General features: G+C 40.7%; 1 protein-coding gene across 1 annotated transcript in view; it reads right to left on the bottom strand.

Annotated features, from left to right (window-relative positions):
• Positions 1-15,205: 15,205 nt before the first annotated feature.
• Positions 15,206-23,399, bottom strand: part of tsnare1 (T-SNARE Domain Containing 1) — a 96,940-nt gene continuing 88,746 nt past the window's right edge. Inside the window, exon 12 of the mRNA XM_084157245.1 lies at positions 15,206-16,158. The gene's annotated coding sequence lies outside the window, so the exon portion shown is untranslated. The remainder of the gene's footprint in view (positions 16,159-23,399) is intronic.

Genomic DNA, 23,399 nt, shown 5'->3' with positions numbered 1-23,399 from the left:
GTGGGTTCGATTCCCACGGGGGGCCAGTATGAAAAATAAAAAAATAATGTATGCACTCACTAACTGTAAGTCGCTCTGGATAACAGCGTTTGCTAAATGACTAAAATGTAATATTCATGTACATATACCTTTACGTACATCCACTACTAACCGCCTTGGGGTTATACTATTTTCCCTTTCTTTTCATTTTTTGAATTATTAATTGGTAAGGAACCAATTTGTACTTTTTATTCTGGAAGTGCCACAAGGTTGTGGGGAGTAATTTATGATTGGTGGTCAGCATAGGAGTTTTAATTAAGTCTGGGCCAGAGTTCAGCCAGTTGGAGATCCAAATGGTTCATTAATCAGCAGCACACTGTGCCGGGCAAATAGTAGAACCACAAAAGGCCACAGTGCATCACTTTTATCTGAAATTATACTCAGGAGTTGGCCAACAGGAAACTCATAAGTTAATTACAGCATGTAGCCAAGATGATCTAAGGGTTATGCAGTACACAATATGTTGAGCTGAAGAGAATATACAGTATTTGTTATGTGTCTAACTATTCAACTTCTAAGATGATTTCAGGGTTATACTGTATGTTGGGCTGAGAAAATACAATGTATTGTACTGTCTGTGCTTTAGATTAAGTGTTTATGTTATGTTGAACTATTCAATCGTTATCGTTCCATGTCATAATTGAAGGTGTAAATTAATAGACATCTGGGGTGAGTCACATTGCTGTTGCTGAGATTGGCTTTGTATTGCACCCACAGGGCAAACAACACCCACAGGGCAAACAACACCCACAGGGCAAACAACACCCACAGGGCAAACAATGGCTTCTTCCTCCAACTACCTCTGCCTCACCCCTGTCACTATGGAGTCCATTCTTCCAAGCTGTCTGTCACTCAGTCCCTCTTTCTCCACTTCTCCTATCATCTTCAGTCAGTCCATAACTACCTTTCCAAATACGTCCATTGGATGGGTCTCGCGGTCATGTCAGAGGGGGCTAATCATCAAAGCAGATCTCTCTCCAGCAATCTCTCTCCTCACTCTTTCGTTCTCTCCTCTCTATCTATTGCTACTCAGGACCTGACCAGCCAATCTCTGATTAAAACTCACACTACCTTATTTCAAAGAGAGCGAGAAAGAGGGAGGGAGGGAGGGAGGGAGGGAGGGAGGGAGGGAGAAAGAAAGAAAGAGAGGGAGAGAGAAAGAAAGAAAAAGAGAGAGAGAGAGGAGAGGAATTGAGAGAGGCCACAGTCCGTGAAATGGGGGCAGAGTTCCTGCGATCCTTTCTGAGGGACTGATGGCCATTGGCTGAGACTGCCCCAATCCAGGCATGCCTGTTTGGGCAAGAGTCTAGAAGAGAAAAGACCCATACAACTGAAGTTAGAGAAATGTTTTTACAATACACCACTGTGGTGTTTTATTTTTCATTCAACTCTCATTCATATAGGGCTCTCTCTTTTTGGTTAAGAGAGATCCTAGTGTAAGAAAGGCAAGTAAGGGCAACCAGCAGCTTTACATTATTCCAAGTTCCTGCGACACACAAAGCTAGGAAATATAAAATGTAAAACTCAGACCTGCTTGTATATCATTATACTCTTGGGTAAAGTATTTTTAGGGCAATATTGGTAGAAATGTTACAAATATGGAGGTGCAGGACCAGTGGAGGCTCCTCAGAGGAGGAAGGGGAGGACCTAACTACTCAGTGAATTTCCTAAAAATAAAAATAGTGAAACATTAAAAAAGTTATCCTTTTGAGAAAAACTATACTAAATATATTCACATCGCCAAATAATTGATGAAAAAACACTGTTTTGCAATGAAGGTCTACAATAGCCTCAACAGCACTCTCTGGGGTAGCACCATGGTGTAGCTGGAGGACAGCTAGTTTCCATCCTCCTCTGGGTACATTGACTTCAATACCTAGGAAGCTCATGGTTCTAACCCCCTTCTATAGACTTACACAGTAATTATGACAACTTCCGGAGGACGTTCTCCAACCTATCAGAGCTCTTGCAGCATGAACTGACATGTTGTCCACCCAATCAAAGGATCAGAGAATGAATCTACGTCATGAACGTTGAGAGACGGGTCGGACCAAGGTGCAGCGTGAAAAGCGTACATGTTTATTCACCCAAATAAACATACAAACAGAAAAAGAAACAACGTAACGTGAAGTCCAAAGGGCTATACACATACCAGCCTAACAGGAACAGGTCCCACAATACACAGTAGGCAATGGGCTACTTAAGTATGATCCCCAATCAGAGACAACGAGTGACAGCTGTCTCTGATTGGGAATCACACCCGGCCAAACCTAGAAACACAACCTAGCACTGCAACATAGAAATAGACTAACTAGAACATAAACATAGAATATATAACATAGAAACTCACGCCCTGACCAAACCAACTAAAGACAACAGGCCTCTCAAGGCCAGGGCGTGACAATCTAGTACTGAAAGCATAAGCTACAGCTAGCTAGCACTGCAGTGCATAAAATGTGGTGAGTAGTTGAACAGTTTTGAACAAATTAATTTCTTAAAGAATGAAGGAGAAGCAAGAGAGAGAGAGAGAGAGAGAGAGAGAGAGAGAGAGAGAGAGAGAGAGAGAGAGAGAGCTATATTTCGTTGTATTATTTTCCCTTTCACTTTAACTTACTTAGCTAGCGAATGCAGCTAGCTAGTTTAGCCTACTCAAGCACCCGGCTCAAACAGAGAGGGATGCTATGTTAGCTAGCTAGCTATGGCTATCCAACAATGTATCTCTTCCAAGTCAAGGTAAGCTTTTGGTTTTATAAATGTATTGCCACCGGGACCTGCCGGTGTAATTGCTAAACTGCTTTCTGTACACACTGTACTGCATGATTGTAGCGGGTTTACTAACGTGTTAGTTCTAGCTAGGTTGACTACGATGACAGCTAATATGGTGTCAATATGGTATGGGGCGGGGGGGGGGGAGAATATAGAGGAATATAAAGGATAAAATAAAAACATATAGAAGAAAATTAAAGAAATGATGCAAACAATTAACTTGATAGAACCCACAATCTATCTGAACCCTGCCCTACCATCCCTACCCTGATTGGAGTAAACTAACGGACAACAATACTTCTACTGCTACTTCTACTGCTCACATGTACGGTACATGTAGTTCAATAATAATACATATATTCCTAATTTCTTCTTTCTGCAAGTGCTGGATTTTCACCCACAGTGGCCAATCACCATTCATTCTGATCTCAGAGAGGTGGAGGGGGGAGGAGGAAAGAGTCTGAAGTTTGACAGGGGGATGAAGATGACTACGCTGCAGACCTCTGTCTATGACAAGACCCCAGGCTTCCGTCAGATTGGTGATTTTATACCCATCTGAACGATGTCCTGATCCAGACAGGTTGGAATGACGCCAGGAAAGAGGGGGAAGAGAAGAGAGAGAGGCATAGATGTACAGATGGAATGAGGGAACAAAACGTGTCGGGGAGAAATAGGGGACAAAACATTTGGAGAATTATGGGTAAAAATGGGGAGTATGGTGGATAAAATGAATGGGACAGAGTAGAGGACAAGCAAAGACAAAGAGAGAGAGTAATCGAGAATGAGAGAGTGAGTAAAAGAGAGAGAGAGAGAAACAGAAAGAGAGAGAGATCAAGGGATAGAAATCGAGAGAGATCAAGAGAGAGATTGATCGATCAAGAGAGAAAACGAAAGGAAGAGAAAAGGAGAGAGCGTGAGATAAAGAGTAACGGTAGTGAGATATGGTACTTTGAAGAGATCAGAGGGCATGAGGCTACCCTGTCTCCCTGGTGTCTCCCTGGCACACACACACAGAGGGAGAGAGCGAGAACTCTGCCAGTATCACCTACTTCAAAGCTCTGTCTCTGTGCCACCACAACGGAGACCCCCTTCTCCTTCCGGAAGAGTCTGGGAGACACACACATACATGTATGCATGCACACACACGCGCACAGAGCTTAATCTTCTGCACTGTATCTTGGGTAAAGCAAGGGGGTGCTAGAAGGCTATTTGAACATAACTCCACCTTGTCATTGAAAGACGTGGAGGAAAGGAGGGAGGAAAGGAGGGAGGGAATGAGGGAGGGAATGAGGGAGGGAATAGAAGCCAATAAACACAGACAGTCCCCAAGATGAATGCTGGAGTGACAAGCTGAGGGAAATACCACTGGAGCAGTTTAGACATCTGGTAATGTGCCTCAGTAGATCCATATTCCTGCTATTAAACAATATAAAAACTCCAGACAGGCAGTCTAATGAGAGAAAGGCAGGAGATAAACTGAATTTAAAAAAAAAACAATCTTGATGAAAGTGTCAAGGTACTGTACTGTACTGTAGATAACATAGACAAGACAGACAACAGACCAGTGGAGGCTGCTGTCACATTAAATCACGTTTAATACGTTAATCCATTCCACCTATTACAATGATCCAGCTTCCCTTCACTTGCCTGCACTGCAAAATACATGTCAAATTTCCTTTGCACTGAGTGAGTTGGTGGAGGTGTTTACTATCGCCCAGCCAAAGTGAAGGAAGATTTAGAAGTCAAACTGAAATCCAGGGTGGATGGGATCAATGTGAGCAGCTGGGGTGGGGTTGTGTTTTCAAGGCCCCCGTTCTGTCCGTCACGCCCCATTTCCAGCAGAGCCAGTGTCCAGATGCATGGAGCTGATAGGCCGCATCAATCACAGCTCAAACTGGCTCCACGGCACAGCTATCACAGCTATTGATTGTCAGTCACAGGCTGGATGAATGGCACCTCTGTACCGGCGTGGACTCAGAGCCAACAGGCTGACCGGGTGGTGTGTGTGTGTGTGTGTGTGTATGTGTGATGGTGGGGGGAAAGAGAGAAGAGGAGAAGCAGATATCTCTCATGACAGCCTAGTTTGACCACCCACATTCAATGATCTATGTTACTAAGTCTCTCTATCTCAATACATTTGATGGCTACACCATTGTGTACAACAGTACATCCAGTATGAACCTAGCTCACCCATTGTACTATATATCAGACCTACAGTCTGTCCACTTAAATACACTGGTGAACACAATGACATAGTGGATTTATGCTGCCTCTTTAACCCTCCATGTGAGGTCCCTCCATACCTAAGCTGCTACCCACCATCCATCCTTCCCTCTATCCCTCGATTGACTCTCTCCAAAATGACATCTGTCTGTGTGAGGAGCTCTGTGTTGATCAGGCTGGTGTAATGATATCCTAAGCCATCCGCTGGAAGGTCTCACACATTAAGGCCAATCAGCTTTAGGTAATCTCAGCTCTACTTCCTGGAGAACGCTGGCTGTGCTGAGCAGGTTGGGAGACAGACAGGCGGTTTGGGCAGCTGGGGATATGTGTGTGTGTGTGTGTGTTCTGATGTGGAGGGTCTTTATGTTTATGTGTGTGGGGTGTATAATTCTGAATTGATTGGATTTACAGTAAATGGAGAGTAATTAAAACAGTATTTTTAAGTTGTGTTAATCATTTTGACCATAGCTACTAGTTTGTGAAATGTGTTACTGCTAGTCTCATATCACCGGTGTCACATAATGTTGTGTTGTCTCACAGAAAGAGAAATGTCAGTGACAGTCCCTCACCCACAGAGTCACAATAATCCCCTGCAGCAAAGTTGGGAGTAAGCTGACGGCATGGAAAAAGATAAACAAGGATTGTCATTTCTTACCCCGTAATGGAAAATTGCACAGCACTTTCTCTCCACAGCATTTATCTCTAATAGAGTTTTAAAAAATCCATACACTCTAATTTTCCGCAATCATTTCTACACAATAAATATATTTTCCTTTGTTTTCTTTCTTCCATTTTAGTTAGATTTTTCCTTCTTACTTTAGGGAAGATACCAGAAGCAGAAATAGGTTGAGCAACTAGGCCTGAATCCACAATATCAAAACAATTTGAATTGTCAATTTTTCCCAAACCACAAACAGAATACTTTTATTTAAATTGACTCCTATCATTTAACCATATACAGTCATTTTTTTCAATAATAAAAAACTGCAAAGTCTCCCAAACATCTGAAGTTAACAAAAAGTAAAGTGACAGTCAGAGTGAAACATTCTGAAAGCAAAAAGAAAACTTTCTTCTTCCCTTCCCTCGTAGAGCAGAGGATAGATTGAGGACGTCAGTGACGAATGTCTTGCATTAACTTTGTTGTTTATTTTCCCCCGGAAGCAGTGAAATAACCCTATTAAATCAAGTAGTCACTCGACCATTAATCTCAATGCAGCTGACTAGTCCCTCAAAGCTAATGGGGTTTAGAATTTGCATGAGGCGAGTTTACCCACAAAGCCTTGCCTAAGAGGATTGCAGTTCAGACAGAGAGCTTATTGTCACACTTGTTCATAGACACGGATTAACGATAGTAGACCGCAAAAGGACTGTACTAACTTCATGGCAAGGCCCACAAGTTCCCCCTTACTGCATTGCTAGTGAAGAGATCTCTCTTTCAGGGGCGAAAATACGGCAAATTACAATGCAGCAGTTACTTCTGTGACATCTATGAATTAATAGCTACTCTGTACCCTTCATTTCCTTTCATTTCACATGAGTACTTACTACAGGTTATTTGCTTTTTTGACTTCAGTTTCAAAATCGCCAGGAAGGCCTGAAAATACAGTATTTTGGGTATCTCAGATTATTCTGGCAACTCTTACATAGAAACTTCATTGGGAGGAACGATGTTGAACATGCTTTTTACATTTGTATCACAAACCATTTTTGGGAAAATCATGATGAAAGTGGACATTTTAGGCCCTTTCTAGCCCTATACATGCCTCTTGTCAGCAGCCTGATCACTACAAATAGACTTCGATTTAAAGCGTTTCCCTTTTAAGCCTTCCCCAAACCATAGCCCTAACCTTAACCACTAGGAATGAATGCCTAAACAGTTCATCTTTGAGTTGTTTCTGTTTTAAACCTGTAACCACACGGAATTAACCCTGTAACCACACAGAATTAATGTGTTAAAAATAGACGTTCATCGATAATATGTCGAATTCCGAAGGGAAAATGTGAGACATTGTTGCTTGTAAGACCCTATGATCTGTGAACCGCACATGATACAGACAATATCTTGGTGTCATTATACTCCTTATACAGTGCCTTCAGAAAGTATTCACACCGCTTTTCTACATTTTGTTGTGTTACAGCCTGAATTTAAAATGGATTAAATGTAGATATTGTGTCACTGGCTTACACACAATACCCCATCATTTCAAAGTGGAATTATGTTTTTTGAAATGTTTACAAATTAATTAAAAATGAAAAGCTGAAAATGTATGTCTTGAGTCAATAAGTATTCAACCCCTTTGTTATGGCAAACCTAAATAAGTTCAGGAGTTAAAATGTGCTTAACAAGTCATATAATAACTTGCATGGACTCTGTGTGCAATAACAGTGTTTAACATGAATTTTGAATGACTCCATCATCTCTGTAGACCACACATAAAATTATCTGTAAGGTCCCTCCACAAAGACCAGAAAGGTTTTCCAATTCCTCGCAAAGAAAGGCACCTATTGGTAGATGGGTGAAAAAACAAACAGACATTGAATATCCCTTTGAGCATGGTGAAGTTATTAATTACACTTTGGATGGTGTATCAACACACCAAGTCACTACAAAGATACAGGCGTCCTTCCTAACTCAGTTGCCAGATAGGAAGGAAACCGCTCAGGGGTTTCACCATGAGGCCAATGGTGACTTTAAAACAGTTACAGAGTTTAATAGCTGTGATAGGAGAAAACTGAGGATAGATCAACAACATTGTAGTTACTCGACAATACTAACCTAACTGACAGAGTGAAAAGAAGGAAGCCTGTACATAACAAAATATATTCCAAAACATGCATCCTGTTTGCAATAAGGCAATAAAGTAACATTGCTAAAAAATTGACATTATGTCCTGAATATAAAGTGTTATGTTTGGGGCAAATCCAACACAACACATCACTGAGTACCACTCTTCATATTTTCAAGCATGGTGAGAGCTGCATCATGTTATGGGTATGGTTGTCATCGGCAAGGACTACAGAGATTTTTAGGATAAAAATAAATGGAATAGAGCTATGCACAGACAAAATCCTAGAGGAAAACCTGGTTCAGTCTGCTGGGAGACAAAGTCACCTTTCAGCAGGACAATAACCTAAAACACAAGGCCAAATATACACTGGAGTTGCTTACCAATACGACATTGGACGTACCTGAGTGGCCTAGTTACAGTTTTGACTTAAATCTGCTTGAAAATCTATGGCAAGACTTGAAAATGGCTGTCTAGAAATGACCAACAACTAACTTGACAGAGCTTGAAGAATATTAACAAGAATAATGTGCAAATACAGTGCATTTGGAAAGTATTCAGACCCCTTCCCTTTTTTCCACATTTTGTTACGTTACAGTCTTGTTCTAAAATGGATTAAATGAAAAATGCTGCTCAGCAATCTACACACAATACCCCATAATGACAAAGTGAAAACAGTTTTTTTTGCTATGTATTCAGACCCTTTTGCTATGAGACTCAAAATTGAGCTCAGGTTCATCCTGTTTACATTGATCATCCTTGAGATGTTTCTACAACTTGATTGGAGTCCACCTGTGGTAAAATCAATTGATTGGACATGATTTGGAAAGGCACACACCTGTCTATATAAGGTCCCACAGTTGACAGTGCATGTCAGAGCAAAAACAAAGCCATGAGGTCGAAGGAATTGTCCTTGGAGCTCAGAGACAGGATTGTGTCGAGGCACAGATCTAGGGAAGGGTACCAAGAACACAGTGGCCTCCATCATTCATAAATGGAAGAACTTTGGAACCACCAAGACTCTTCCTAGAGCTGGCCGCCTGGCCAAACTGAGCTATCGGGGGAGAAGGATCTTGGTCAGGGAGGTGACCAAGAACCCGATTGTCACTCTGACAGAGCTTCAGAGTTCCTCTGTGGAGATGGGAGAACCTTCCAGAAGGACAACCATCTCTGCAGCACTCCACCAATCAGGCCTTTATGGTAGAGTGGCCAGACAAAAGCCACTCCTCAGTAAAAGGCACATGACAGCCCACTTGGAGTTTGCCAAAAGGCACCTAAATGACTCTCAGACCATGAGAAACAAGATTATCTGGTCTGATGAAATAAAGATTGAACTCTTTGGCCTGAATGCAAAGTGTCACGTCTGGAGGAAACCAGGCACCATCCCTTGGTGAAGCATGGTGGTGGCAGCCTCATGCTGTGGGGATATTTTTCAGCGGCAGGGACTGGGAGACTAGTCAGGATCGAGGCAAAGATGAACGGAGCAAATTACAGATAGATCCTTGATGAAAACCTGCTCCAGAGCGTTCAGGACCTCAGACTGGGGCGAAGGTTCACCTTCCAACAGGACAACGACCCTAAGCACACAGCCAAGACAACGCAGGAGTGGCTTCGGCACAATTCTCTGAATGTCCATGAGTGGCTCAGCCAGAGCCCGGACCTGAACCCGATCGAACATCTCTGGAGAGATCTGAAAATAGCTGTGCAGCGAGGCTCCCCATCCAACCAGACAGAGCTTGAGAGGATCTACAGAGAAGAATGGGAGAAACTCCCCAAATACAGGTGCGCCAAGCTTGTAGCGTCATACCCAAGAAGACTCGAGGCTGTAATCGCTGCCAAAGGTGCTTCAACAAAGTACTGAGTAAAGGGTCTGAATATTTATGTAAATGTGATATTTCAGAAGAAATAACAATTTAATCAATTTTAGAATAAGGCTGTAATGTAAAAAAAATGTGGGAAAAGTCAAGGGCTCTGAATACTTTCCGATGCACTGTATGTACAGTAAATCTACATTTGTTTTTTTTATAGCCTAGATGCAACCATAGAATCCCTATTAATTTCAGATATGATCGCTGCGGGCCTAGTAGCCTAGGCCTAGTAAAGATTTGTCATATCACTTTTAACATGCAATACATTTTAACATAGGCGGCGCCTGGGTTTCAAATTTGGGGAAGCTAATTTTCACCATAAACATGCACCTTTATAATAGAGCATTCCATGCATCCTCACATTTGCAGACTTATGTAAGATAGCCTACTATTCCTAATGTGATGATTACATTGGATAGTCATAATTCTGGCTAATATTATAAAAAAATACTGTTCAATGCAGTGAGTAGTGGTGTAGAGTAGACCTAGGCTATCTGCCTTAGAGATACATTTCTTGTTGGCATTTTATAAACACATTTCCTGCTATTTTACTACACTTTATATGACTGGAGGCATCTTTTTTAATATGACAAAAAATTACAGGGTAGCCTACTCTGCTAACACTGACAAACAGAACAATAAAAACTACGTTGCCTCATCCATATAGTAGGCCTACGAAAAGGGGAGACACAAATACAATATGACGTCCGTCTAACCTGGAGGAGGAAATTATTGTCCAAAAAGTAACAAAAGTGGCACTGACCCAATGATAAAGACTGTGAATATGCACACTCACCTGATATACGGCCGATGTTCTCCACTGGTGCCAATAAGATAGGCTACTGTTTGCTCAATTAAGTTGAGAATCTTCAAAACTAAAAGATCGATTGGAGTATTTTCATTGTCATCTCTTTACATTTGCTTTCCAAACTGTTTTTCCGCGATTGTATTTTTTTATATTGCGATATGTCTGGCTAGGATCTCTCTGCTTTTCACTGACAGTCGCAACTCAACAATCATCTATTTGGTATTTGCTGCACGCGCTGCCCAAATTGTGGGCCCTTCCGACTGTAGGCTATGCCATTTAAAACAATCCACAGCTTTAAAAAAAAGAAGCTAATGATCCTCTGTGGCCAAATCATGCTTTCTGGTGTAGTAGCCTATTTTGAATTATTTAATTTATTTCTGTATACACAGGAGTAAGCTAATTAGGCTAAATATTTTTGGCAATTTAATTCAATATACTTTAGGGAAAGCTTCCCCTAGCCTTATGGACACGCCGCCTATGGCTTTTAATGCGGCAGAAACACAACCAGTCATGATGTTTTCATCTGATTGTCAAACAATCACTTAAAAAATTTGCTCCTGTAGGCTACCCACGCACGTTCATCCACTCACAAAATAATTCCAGCATCCAAACCCCAATAGTACACTGTTCACCCGCAATTTCATGAATGGAAAGCGACATCTGTTACAAAACACCTTCGTGAATTGTAATGACATTCGGCGATTGTCATTAGGCTTGTAGCTTGAATTGATGCATCCACTGTTGTCCACACGCGCCTCGGTCCTGGCTACTTATCTCCACCTTGTCCGTGCGTGTCTTGGCCACAACACAATATACCACCCAGTTTCAAGTCAATTTGCTCATTTTTCATGCGGCTTACATGCAGTAATGTTAAATAATGGTGTAATAGTCTATAGTTTTTTGGCATATTGTGTTAATTGTGATAGGCTCACATTTTACCGGTACAGCATACTCCCCACTATATATTTTGTCGGGACGTAGTATCGGACCGTACCGGCTTACTTTCACCCCTAAGTATAATTGTTTAAAACAATCGGCCGCATGTAAGACATTTATTTCTGGTTCAATGTTTTGCTTGAAAACTGTAGTTTCATGGGTCATCTTTCCTGTCTTAGGGTGTCAATACGTAATATTTTTCCACCTGTCTGAACATAAGGGTTCTCTATTTATGGTAATATTTAAATTACGTAAATAACTCCCCACTTCAGAGTACTTATATCATTCTGGGTGGTAAGACCTTTCATAAGTCACTATTTTATAAATATGATATATTTTTTTTTTTTTTGTATTTTCTTGTCTCATCTTTGCAATGTCTCGTTGTTGCTGGATCCCTGTTCTGTGTTGTCAACTTAGCTTTTTAAATCATTTGAATAAGCTTCTTTCAGTATGAGCCTGTCTGCAGTGTTTAAAGCAGCTTTGGATGCTAAATTTAACATGGATCTGCTGCATTAATTCTTTAATATTTATCAGCAGAAAAAGGTGCTTGAAATGTGGCTTCATCCGTGTTAGAAATTCAGCAAGAAAGCTGTGTGAACACATAAGTTATAAACAAGCTTTGACACCTTGTTTGATCCCTGAAACTCCCATATTTTAGATTATGATTATTAATATTTGTATGGTATTGAAATAGACATTTCTCCTGCAGCACAGCTCAGAAATGTCTTAATATTGTGGAAAATATTTCAATATTTTGTCAACTCCATTTCTGTATATTCAAAAATACCAACTATTGGCCTTGTAAACCATAGAACACTGGATAAGAAATTCAAGATGGCAGTGAATATTTGAGAATCAGCACTAAACTGCATAACAGCTGCATTGGGAACATTCAACAAGTTGTAAAAAAATATCAAAGTAACACATTATTCCCTTGAGAAAGCAAAGGGACTGTCAGTGTACTATTCAGACAAGGATGAGCACAAAATATACATAAAAACACATTGGCAGCTGCACAGTTCCTCTTCTCATCTCCACTGACTAGACTAGACTAGTTTTGACTGAATAAGGGAGAATGTGTGAAAACAGTGAAGCTAGCTACGTATATCACCCACAATCTAGCCTGTTCCTGAGGCAACAATGACAGCTAGCTAGAGGAAGTCACAGTCTGTCTGGTACTTTCATATCATAGTATTTCACTAGTGCTGTCTGGGACACGAAAGGTATGGACTGGAGGCATGGGTTCTCACAGCCTCACCCAAGGCCTAAAATACATGACTTCAATCAGCTTCTTCTGACCCAAAACAGGACGACTTTACAACAATCCTTGCAACATAACCAAACATCCCTTTCGGATTCATATGTATTTCTTCCACAACATTGACCCTGATTTACTGCTATCTGGCTGTCTCTCTCTTGGCACTGTGTGGGGCTTCACAGATATCCTTTCCTTCTGTCAGGTGTAAAGACTATGGGACACATTTGGTCCAGAGTGTGTGGAGGGCTCTCTTTTCATCTATGTGGCACACTTAGCATCTGAGGGATAGTTACTCTATGTTCTGTCTTGGTAATACACTGTTTGGTTAAGAGTCAGAGAGATACTGGCTTTGTTCCAATATCCACACTAGTATACCAGTTAATATGAAGAATCACTGGTGCCAGGAAAATAACCTCTCACTCAACGTCAACAAAACAAAGGAGATGATCGTGGACTTCAGGAAACAGCAGAGGGAGCACCCCCCTATCCACATCGATGGGACCGCAGTGGAGAAGGTGGAAAGCTTCAAGTTCCTCGGCATACACATCACTGACAAACTGAAATGGTCCACCCACGCAGACAGTGTGGTGAAGAAGGCGCAACAGCGCCTCTTCAACCTCAGGAGGCTGAAGAAATTTGGCTTGGCAACTAAAACCCTCACAAACTTTTACAGATGCACAATTGAGAGCATCCTGTCGGGCTGTATCACTGTCTGGTACGGCAACAGCACCGCCCGCAACCGCAGGGCTTTCCAGAGGGTAGTGCGGTCAGTCACAGGACGGCCAAAAAGATAATCAAGGACAACAACCACCAAAGCCATTGCCTGTTCACCCCGCTATCATCCAGAAGGCGAGGTCAGTACAGGTGCATCAAAGCTGGGACCGAGAGACTGAAAAACAGCTTCTATCTCAAGGCAATCAGACTGTTAAATAGCCATCACTAGCACATTAGGGGCTGCTGCCTAAAGACATAGACTATAAATTACTGGCCACTTTAATAAATGGAACACTAGTCACTTATTAATTTTTTTGTACATATCTTGCATTACACATCTCATATGTATATACTGTATTCCATATCATTCTACTGTATCTTAGTCCATGTCGCTCTGACATTGCTCGTCCATATATTTATATCTTCTAAATTCAATTTCTTTACTTAGAGTTGTGTGTATTGGGTATATGTTGTGAAATTGTTAGATATTACTTGTTAGATATTACTGCACTGTCGGAGCTAGAAACACAATCATTTCGATACACCCGCAATAACATCTGCTAAACACGTGTATGTGACAAATAAAATTTGATTTGATTTGATTTGTAGTGCCAATGCATTTGAAGGGGTAGCTGTAAGTCAATAGACATGTTGCAAACATGTTACTGATAGTCTACTCATAGTTTGTTGAGTATCTCCAGATGGATCTCAAATCAAGTATTACCTGAGGATCAGATGTGGATGGATTCTGGGACTATACTCCTGCATTAATGAAGCGCTATTAAACTGAGCGGTCACCTTCTCCCAGCCTACCCGATGATCCACTTAAAGCTAGGGGTCCGGGCCCTGCAGGCCTCTTCAGTTCTCTGCCTCCCTCCAACACAAATGGCCTGAGCTTACTTTGTAATTGCCTACGCCAATAACATACGCAGCTGTTCAGCCTGACTGCATCTGGTGCAGGATGAGGGAACCAAGGAAGGGAGGAAAAGTTTAAAGGCATCCTGAAGTTTAGACAGAGAGGACCGTAAATACCCAAAGGCAGATAGATAGGCTTCTTCTCTCTCCTCTCTGAAATGAAATGAATGAATATCAGAAATTATTAATGGAAAAATATGTTGGAGAATTAGGAAGGACTGTGATGTGATGTTCCTCCATTTTGTGAGAAGGACTGTATCTATATCTGAAATGGCACCCTTTTGGTGGGACTAATTAGTGCACTAAAAAGGAAATGGGGTGCAATTGGGCATGAAACCTGTGTTCTCCTTTGGGTGAGGGTAACCCATGTGGAGGGAAATGCACAAGTACAAGATCTGTAAAATAAGATAAATGGGGAAAACACATTTGAGCAGTGTTGCTGTTTGATAGAGGGAATCTACCTCCTTACTGAAGGCTTGGGTACTGATCCCAGACCAGTAGAAAACCCCACTGAGCTGTGTCCCAGTAGGGGACCTCAGATCTGTTAAGTTATAAGCCTACGGGTGGGGTGACCACAACCACATGCCGACCAAACAGGCACAGAGCTGTATGAGGAAGGATGGTCTGTGGAAGGAGGGTGTGTGTGTGTGTGTGTGTGTGTGTGAGTATGTGTGTGTGTGTGTGTGTGTGTGTGTCATTGTGTACAATGTAGCTCTCATCAGGGAGAAATCACTCAAATACAGTAAATGGAAGTGAACAGATGCCTTGGCTGTGTGCACGTGAAAAAACGTGAAAAATGAGGAGCCGGTAGAGGACAGTGAGGATGTATCAGCTAAACTCACCCAAATAGCTGCATGTACACCAAACAACCAAAGATACAACTTCTCAGTTTATCAGTGACATTTAAATGTCAGAAATGGTAAGGGATTTTTGCATCAGTGTTGGCAAATTGCAATTTAAATCAACCACTTTCAAAAGATTTGGAACATGTGCTTTGCCGATGGCACAACATACAAAGCTTTTGACCAGGATAAAAAAATATGGTCATACTTGTGACAAATTACATTTACTGTGGATGTGTAGTCTAGCCTATGAAAAACATAAAAAAGAAACAAATCCGAATCACTCTGACTTACGTCTTCTGTGATTTGAGGGGGAGCATCACAGAATAGCTGTCTTTGTGGGAATAAGTGTTATCAACAACAGTTAATGCATCAAAAGGCTGATAGATGATTGTCTCTCTCATACAGTATGCAGCCATCCACTGCAGCAGGCAGGAGAGGCTAATAAAGCTTATCTGTATCTATCTCTCAGGGGCGTCACCATTCACACACACACTACAATAACACATTCATCATCTCACTCTCAATGCAACCAGAGCAAAGAGAGGCACCTCTAGCAACACAAGAAAGAGGAATAGGCAATATGGGTGTGCTCTATGGTGTTCTGCAGCTGTGATTCTGTGTCAAATAAGTTCAGGAGTAAACATGTGCTTAACAAGTCACATAATAAGTTGCATGGACTCTCTCTCTGTGCAATAATAGTGTTTAACATTATTTTTGAATTACTATCTCATCTCTGTACCGCACACATACAATTATCTGTAAGGTCCCTCAGTCAAGCAGTGAATTTCAAACACAGATTCAACCACAAAGACCAGGGAGGTGCGTGTGGGCGCCTGTGTGTGTGCGCGTGCATGCGTGACCTTTATTTTGAATCGCTGTTGGCGGGGGACAGTTTTTTCTTGTTCTTCTTTGGATGGAAACAACTTCAGTTTTCCGAATCGAGGCAAAGGTAAGAATCTCTGGGTAGATGGCGTATTGAATAGAAAGCGGTACAAACCACCTAAAGATAAAAACATAATATTAATATTAGTTAGTTAGACTAAATATTAGCATTTGATATATTCGCAGTTAATAAAATTCAATCTGGATAATAACACAAAACAAATCATAAGGCTAGAGAAATATCGACAAATATTACAACAACACGCAACACCCAAACATGGCGGAAGATGAACGAGGAGAACCCATCTCCAAGAGGAAACGCGACTCATCGACTGATACAGATGATATATGCTTTTCACCACTTGGTCTGGTAAGTGTGGAAAGCGACCTGTTGAAGTCAATAAATGACAAATTGGGCATACTAGAATTGGTCAGTAAGGACGTAAAAGAGTTGAAAGCGATTCTTGAAATGAGTGACGAAAAAGCTGCGTTAATGGAGAAAGAAACCAAAACATTAAAAGTGACAGTCTCTAAGATGGAAACGGACGTTAGGGAACTTAAAAAGGAGAACAACCTTCTGAGAGAAACCTTACTAGACATCCAAACTAGATCGATGAGAGAAAATCTAGTACTTACGGGTATTCAGGAAAAGGAGGGAGAAATAACCTAGAATATTATGAAGGATTTCCTGCATACAGCGCTTCAAATACCACTCGAGGCTGTCGATAAAATCCAACTCGAACGTGTACACCATTTCGGACAAAGAGGAAAGAAATATGAGCGCCCAATCGTTGCCAAATTTGCATTCTTTAAGGATAAAGCAATGGTAAAAAGCCTAGGGAAAAGACTTGCTGGCACGAAAATAGGCATGAATGATTAGTTCCCGAGGGAGATTGCAGAAAGGCGCAAAGTTCTGTATCCAATCTTCAAGGAAAATAGATTAAAAGGGAAGGTAGATAAACTGTATATCGACAACCAAATGTTCAGAGATACAAAGACTACTCCATGGCTATTCTAAAAGTTGTACTAGAGGAGTCGAATAATGGAACACCCAATACTAGCAATGATAGGGATAGTAATATTAAAATAACATTTATAGTAAGTATAGTATTTTATAAAAGGATAAAACGATATAACAAGAAAAGATAACAAGCAGAATAATACATCTTCAAATACAACTAATTAGAACATGGCTTTTTTGGTGGGCAATTGTTGTTTTGGCGGACGGTTGTTGTGGTTGGTCCTGTGTTCTCCCTGGCGTCCTTTCCCCCTTGCGGCAGGTGTGGATGCGGGTGCGTTTGTGCGCTCGGCCCATTTCCTCAGCAGTCAACCATGTGGTGTACATTTTTGTGTTTGGAAAGGTGCGGCGTTAAGTGAGTGAGAGGGGAAATGGTTGCATATCCCAGAGCCGACGGAGGTCTATGAGCAGGGGTAGTGAGAGAGAGCTTTCAATTTTGTGTAGATGAGGGATATACATTTTTAAATATAGTATACATCTAATCTAATTTTGTATTGTCCTATCATGATGGAAAGATCCCCAACCCTATATCCTGGACACCCACCTGAGCGACCCATACACCAAAGAGAAGTTCCTATCTGTTTTATGGACCTGCTGTGAGTATGTAGCCTAAACAGAGAAATAAATGCGGTCAGAGACCTACTTGAGCAGCATCGCCCCCTCAAGATTCTGAGCCTGCCTGGCAGAGTTGGTCCTACAAAGCCAGAGCCCCCTGATGGGAGAGCATTATATAAAAGGAAATTCTCAAAGCTGCTAATGAGAACCTTGACGACCTTGTACCTAGCCGGTGGGGATTCCGGTGGGGTACCCCCACTTAGGTAGTGGCAGTGCTGGCAACACTGGCTGCAATAACCCATGGGGAGGGGGTCACACTCGGACAATCAGAGAGGGGGCTTATCATTGTGGCCCAGGTGGCACAAAATAATCAAAGGTCTGACTGCACGGAGATGCTTGGGAAAAATGGTTACAACGGGGGACCAGAGTGTTTGTGTCTCAGGTGAAGAGGGTGGATCTGATCTCCATCACCTAGGACATGACATAGATTAAATAGATTAATCAAATCTAACATTGTTCTCAATTCCTGCTCAATCTTGCATGCTTTCTCAATCAGCTGTAACTGTATGTGCACCCATAAATCAGGGCCTTTCTTGAGTTGGGCTCTGGGAGGTAAAAACCATTGAGCATCTAATTTTATGTTTGATTGTGGGGGAGGGGGGTTGAGTGTGTTGGAGTATGTGAGTATGTGCGTGTGTGTTTGTCCCGCATCTGTTGTGGGGGGTGGGGATGTTGAGGGAAGTATGGGATAGACCGCGGTAATTGTTTGCTAGGATAATAATTGCTTGTCAATAAATTAAATGTAATACAATGGCAATCCGGGATATATTTTAAAATCCTGTTCATGCGACATTATTACGAATATTAATTGATAATGATGGAAAATAAGATATGCAAGATATTTGAATATATATATTTTTTTAAATAGTTTATATATATATATATATATATATATATATATATATATATATATATAGAGGTGACAGCATGGGAAATGCTTTTGGCGGTAAATCTGCTTCTGTTTTGTGGGTGGCACTGTGTGCTGTTTTCGATGGATGTGTCCTGGCCTCTCGGGGCCATAGGGATCCGGAGGGACGTGGGTGGGATGCCGATCACTGGGATGACGGCTCCACTTCGGATGGGGAGGGGCTTTAGCGGGGGAATTAATGGAGAACAACTGAAGGGTTACTTAGTAGCAATGCAAATATCACGGTACAGCTATATGGACACTCAATCATTACGGTATTTTTTATTGGTAAATGTACAAACATATATAATGATAAATAGACTTGAAACTTGTATCTCATTATGGTGTATGGTGAAATAAGTATAGCCAGTTATAATTTTAATGGCTTAGCTGATAATAACAAAAGAAGAACAATATTTACATGGCTCAAAGAGAAGGAATATAATATCTATTGTTTACAGGAAACTCATTCAACAATTCGAGATGAAGTTGCGTGGAAAAAGGAATGGGGGGGGGGGGGGGGGGGGCGAAATATACTTCTCCCATGGGCAAAGAAATTCAAAAGGGGTGATGATATTAATTAATAATAATTTTGATCCAAATGTGAAAATTGTCCAAATAGATACGCAAGGTAGATGGATTATTTTAAATATGTTATTGGACCATAAACAGATATGGCTCATTAACCTTGATGGACCAAATAATGATGATCCACACTTCTTTGACAATACATATAATAAATTATCAACCCTGCAAGCAATTCAAGACAATATTATTATGGTGGGGGATTATAATACTGTTTTAAATAGCTCAATGGACCGTAAAGGAAATCACACAACAAACAATCACCCACATGCTCTTAAGGAAATCGTGAATGTCATGGATACATTAGAACTAGTAGATATATGGAGGCTTAAATATCCTGATCTAGTGAGATATACATGGCGGAGACTCAATCAAGCTAGTCGTCTTGACTTCTTTCTTATCTCATTCTCGTTGGCACCAAAAGTTTAAAAAGTGTTGATAGGGGACAGAATGCGGTCGGACCATCATATAATTGGCATATACATTACTCTTACTGAATTTCCACGTGGGCGAGGATATTGGAAATGTAATCAAAGCCTTTTGGATGATAATTTATTTTTAACTAGGATAAAGGAATTTATAACAGACTTTTTCTGACATAACATAGGTACAGCAACCTTTAAATGTGCCTTTAGAGGCCATGCAATGCAGTACTCATCTCGAAAACAAAAGCAATTTAGGTCAAAAGAGTTTATACTAACAAAGGAAATAGAAAGTTTAACAGAACAGATAGATGGCAATAAAAACTGTAACATAGAGGCTCAGAATAAATTAGAGGAAAAACAAAAAGAAATGGAGAAACTTATTCAAGAAAGATCAAGTGTATTATATTATAAAAATTAAGCAAACTGGATGGAATATGGGTAAAAATGCACAAAATTATTTTTTTTATCTTCAACATAGGAATGCTACCAAAAATAATTTAATGAAACTGGTTACAATTGACGGAGTCACCCATGATTCACCAAATGATATTTTGAAGGAGGAAACAAAGTACTTTAAGCATATGTTTTCGTTTCAGTCGCCTCCATCTCCTCTAACTGAAGCTAATTGTAGAGATGTTTTTTCTATTGATAATGTAAAATTAACAGCCATACAGAAAGACTTATGTGAAGGTGAAATTACAGAGGAGGAACTTCTGGATGCAATTAAAGACTTTAAGTCCGGGAAAACTCCAGGGTTGGATGGCATACCAGTCGAGGTATACCAAACCTTTTTTGATATACTAAGAGGACTGTTATTAGCATGTTTTAACCACTCCTATGTAAATGGTAGATTATCTGACACTCAAGAAGAAGGTCTGATCTCATTATCACTGAAACAGGATACAAGTGGAAAATATAAAGATCCAGTCCATTTAAAAAATTGGAGGCACCTTACACTTCAGTGTTGTGATGCAAAAATTCTAGCAAAATGTATAGTGCATAGAATTAAAAAGGTATTTTCGGATATTATTCATTCTAATCAGACAGGTTTTTTACATGGAAGATATATTGGAGATAATATAAGGCAAGTATTGGAAACAATAGAACATTATGGAAAATCTGGGAAACCAGGCCTGCTATTCATAGCAGACTTCGAAAAGGCATTTGATAAAGTACGACTGGGGTTTATATATAAATGCCTGGAGCATTTCAATTTTGGAGAATCTCTTATAAAATGGGTCAAAATCATGTATAGTAACCCTAGGTGTAAAATAGTAAATAATGGCTATTTCTCAGAAAGTTTTAAACTGTCAAGAGGAGTGAAACAAGGTTGTCCACTATCGGCATATCTATTTATTGTGGCCATCGAGATGTTAGCTATTAAAATCAGATCCAACAATAATATCAGAGGATTAGAAATCCAGGGCTTAAAAACAAAGGTGTCATTGTACGCTGATGATTCATGTTTTCTTTTAAATCCACAACTAGAATTCCTCCACAGCCTCATAGAGGATCTAGATACATTTTCTAACCTCTCTGGATTACAACTAAATTATGACAAATGTCATATATTACGTATTGGATCACTAAAAAATATTTTTTTTACATTACAATGTAGTTTACCAATAAAATGGTCTGATGGTGATGTGGATATACTTGGAATACATATCCCAAAGGAAATAAATGAACTCACTTCAATAAATTATAATAGAAAGTTAGCAAAAGATAAGATAAGTTGGCCAAGATAAGATCTTGCTACCATGGAAAGGTACAGTGGGGAGAACAAGTATTTGATACACTGCCGATTTTGCAGGTTTTCCTACTTACAAAGCATGTAGAGGTCTGTAATTTTTATCATAGGTACACTTCAACTGTGAGAGACGGAATCTAAAACAAAAATCCAGAAAATCACATTGTATGATTTTTAAGTAATTAATTTGCATTTTATTGCATGACATAAGTATTTGATACATCAGAAAAGCAGAACTTAATATTTGGTACAGAAACCTTTGTTTGCAATTACAGAGATCATATGTTTCCTGTAGGTCTTGACCAGGTTTGCACACACTGCAGCAGGGATCTTGGCTCACTCCTCCATACAGACCTTCTCCAGATCCTTCAGGTTTTGGGGCTGTCGCTGGGCAATACGGACTTTCAGCTCCCTCCAAATATTTTCTATTGGGTTCAGGTCTGGAGACTGGCTAGGCCACTCCAGGACCTTGAGATGCTTCTTACGGAGCCACTCCTTAGTTGCCCTGGCTGTGTGTTTCGGGTCGTTGTCATGTGGAAGACCCAGCCACGACCCATCTTCAATGCTCTTACTGAGGGAAGGAGGTTGTTGGCCAAGATCTCGCGATACATGGCCCCATCCATCCTCCCCTCAATACGGTGCAGTCGTCCTGTCCCCTTTGCAGAAAAGCATCCCCAAAGAATGATGTTTCCACCTCCATGCTTCACGGTTGGGATGGTGTTCTTGGGGTTGTACTCATCCTTCTTCTTCCTCCAAACACGGCGAGTGGAGTTTAGACCAAAAAGCTCTATGTTTGTCTCATCAAACCACATGACCTTCTCCCATTCCTCCTCTGGATCATCCAGATGGTCATTGGCAAACTTCAGACGGGCCTGGACATGCGCTGGCTTGAGCAGGGGGACCTTGCGTGCGCTGCAGGATTTTAATCCATGATGGCGTAGTGTGTTACTAATGGTTTTCTTTGAGACTGTGGTCCCAGCTCTCTTCAGGTCATTGACCAGGTCCTGCCGTGTAGTTCTGGGCTGATCCCTCATCTTCCTCATGATCATTGATGCCCCACGAGGTGAGATCTTGCATGGAGCCCCAGACCGAGGGTGATTGACCGTCATCTTGAACTTCTTCCATTTTCTAATAATTGCGGCAACAGTTGTTGCCTTCTCACCAAGCTGCTTGCCTATTGTCCTGTAGCCCATCCCAGCCTTGTGCAGGTCTACAATTTTATCCCTGATGTCCTTACACAGCTCTCTGGTCTTGGCCATTGGGGAGAGGTTGGAGTCTGTTTGATTGAGTGTGTGGACAGGTGTCTTTTATACAAGTAACGAGTTCAAACAGATGCAGTTAATACAGGTAATGAGTGGAGAACAGGAGGGCTTCTTAAAGAAAAACTAACAGGTCTGTGAGAGCCAGAATTCTTACTGGTTGGTAGGTGATCAAATACTTATGTCATGCAATAAAATCCAAATTAATTACTTAAAAATCATACAATGTGATTTTCTGGATTTTTGTTTTAGATTCAGTCTCTCACATTTGAAGTGTACCTATGATAAAAAAATTACAGACCTCTACATGCTTTGTAAGTAGGAAAACCTGCAAAATCGGCAGTGTATCAAATACTTGTTCTCCCCACTGTAAATACCTGTCAATTTGTGGAAAAATCACCCTGATTAACTCTTTAGTATTATCCCAGTTTACCTATCTGCTTATGGTCTTGCCTACGCCTAGCGAACAGTTTTTTAAATTATATGAGAAAAAAAGATTCCATTTTATTTGGAACGGCAAGCCAGACAAAATTAAACGGGCCTATTTATATAATGAATATGAATTCGGAGGACAGAAATTATTAAATATTAAAGCATTAGACCTATCACTAAAAGCTTCAGTCATACAAAAGTTATACTTAAATCCGAACTGGTTCTCTAGCAAATTAGTAAGATTGTCTCACCCAATGTTCAAGAATGGCCCCTTTCCCTTTATTCAGATTACAACCACTCACTTTCAGTTATTTGAAAAGGAAATCATCTCCCAAATATCACTATTTCTAAAACGAGCCATAGAAAGT

Source organism: Coregonus lavaretus, assembly GCF_964263955.1.
Source record: "Coregonus lavaretus genome assembly, chromosome: 3".
In the NCBI taxonomy this organism is placed as follows: Eukaryota; Metazoa; Chordata; class Actinopteri; order Salmoniformes; family Salmonidae; genus Coregonus; species Coregonus lavaretus.
This window is presented reverse-complemented; position numbering and strand designations above follow the sequence as displayed.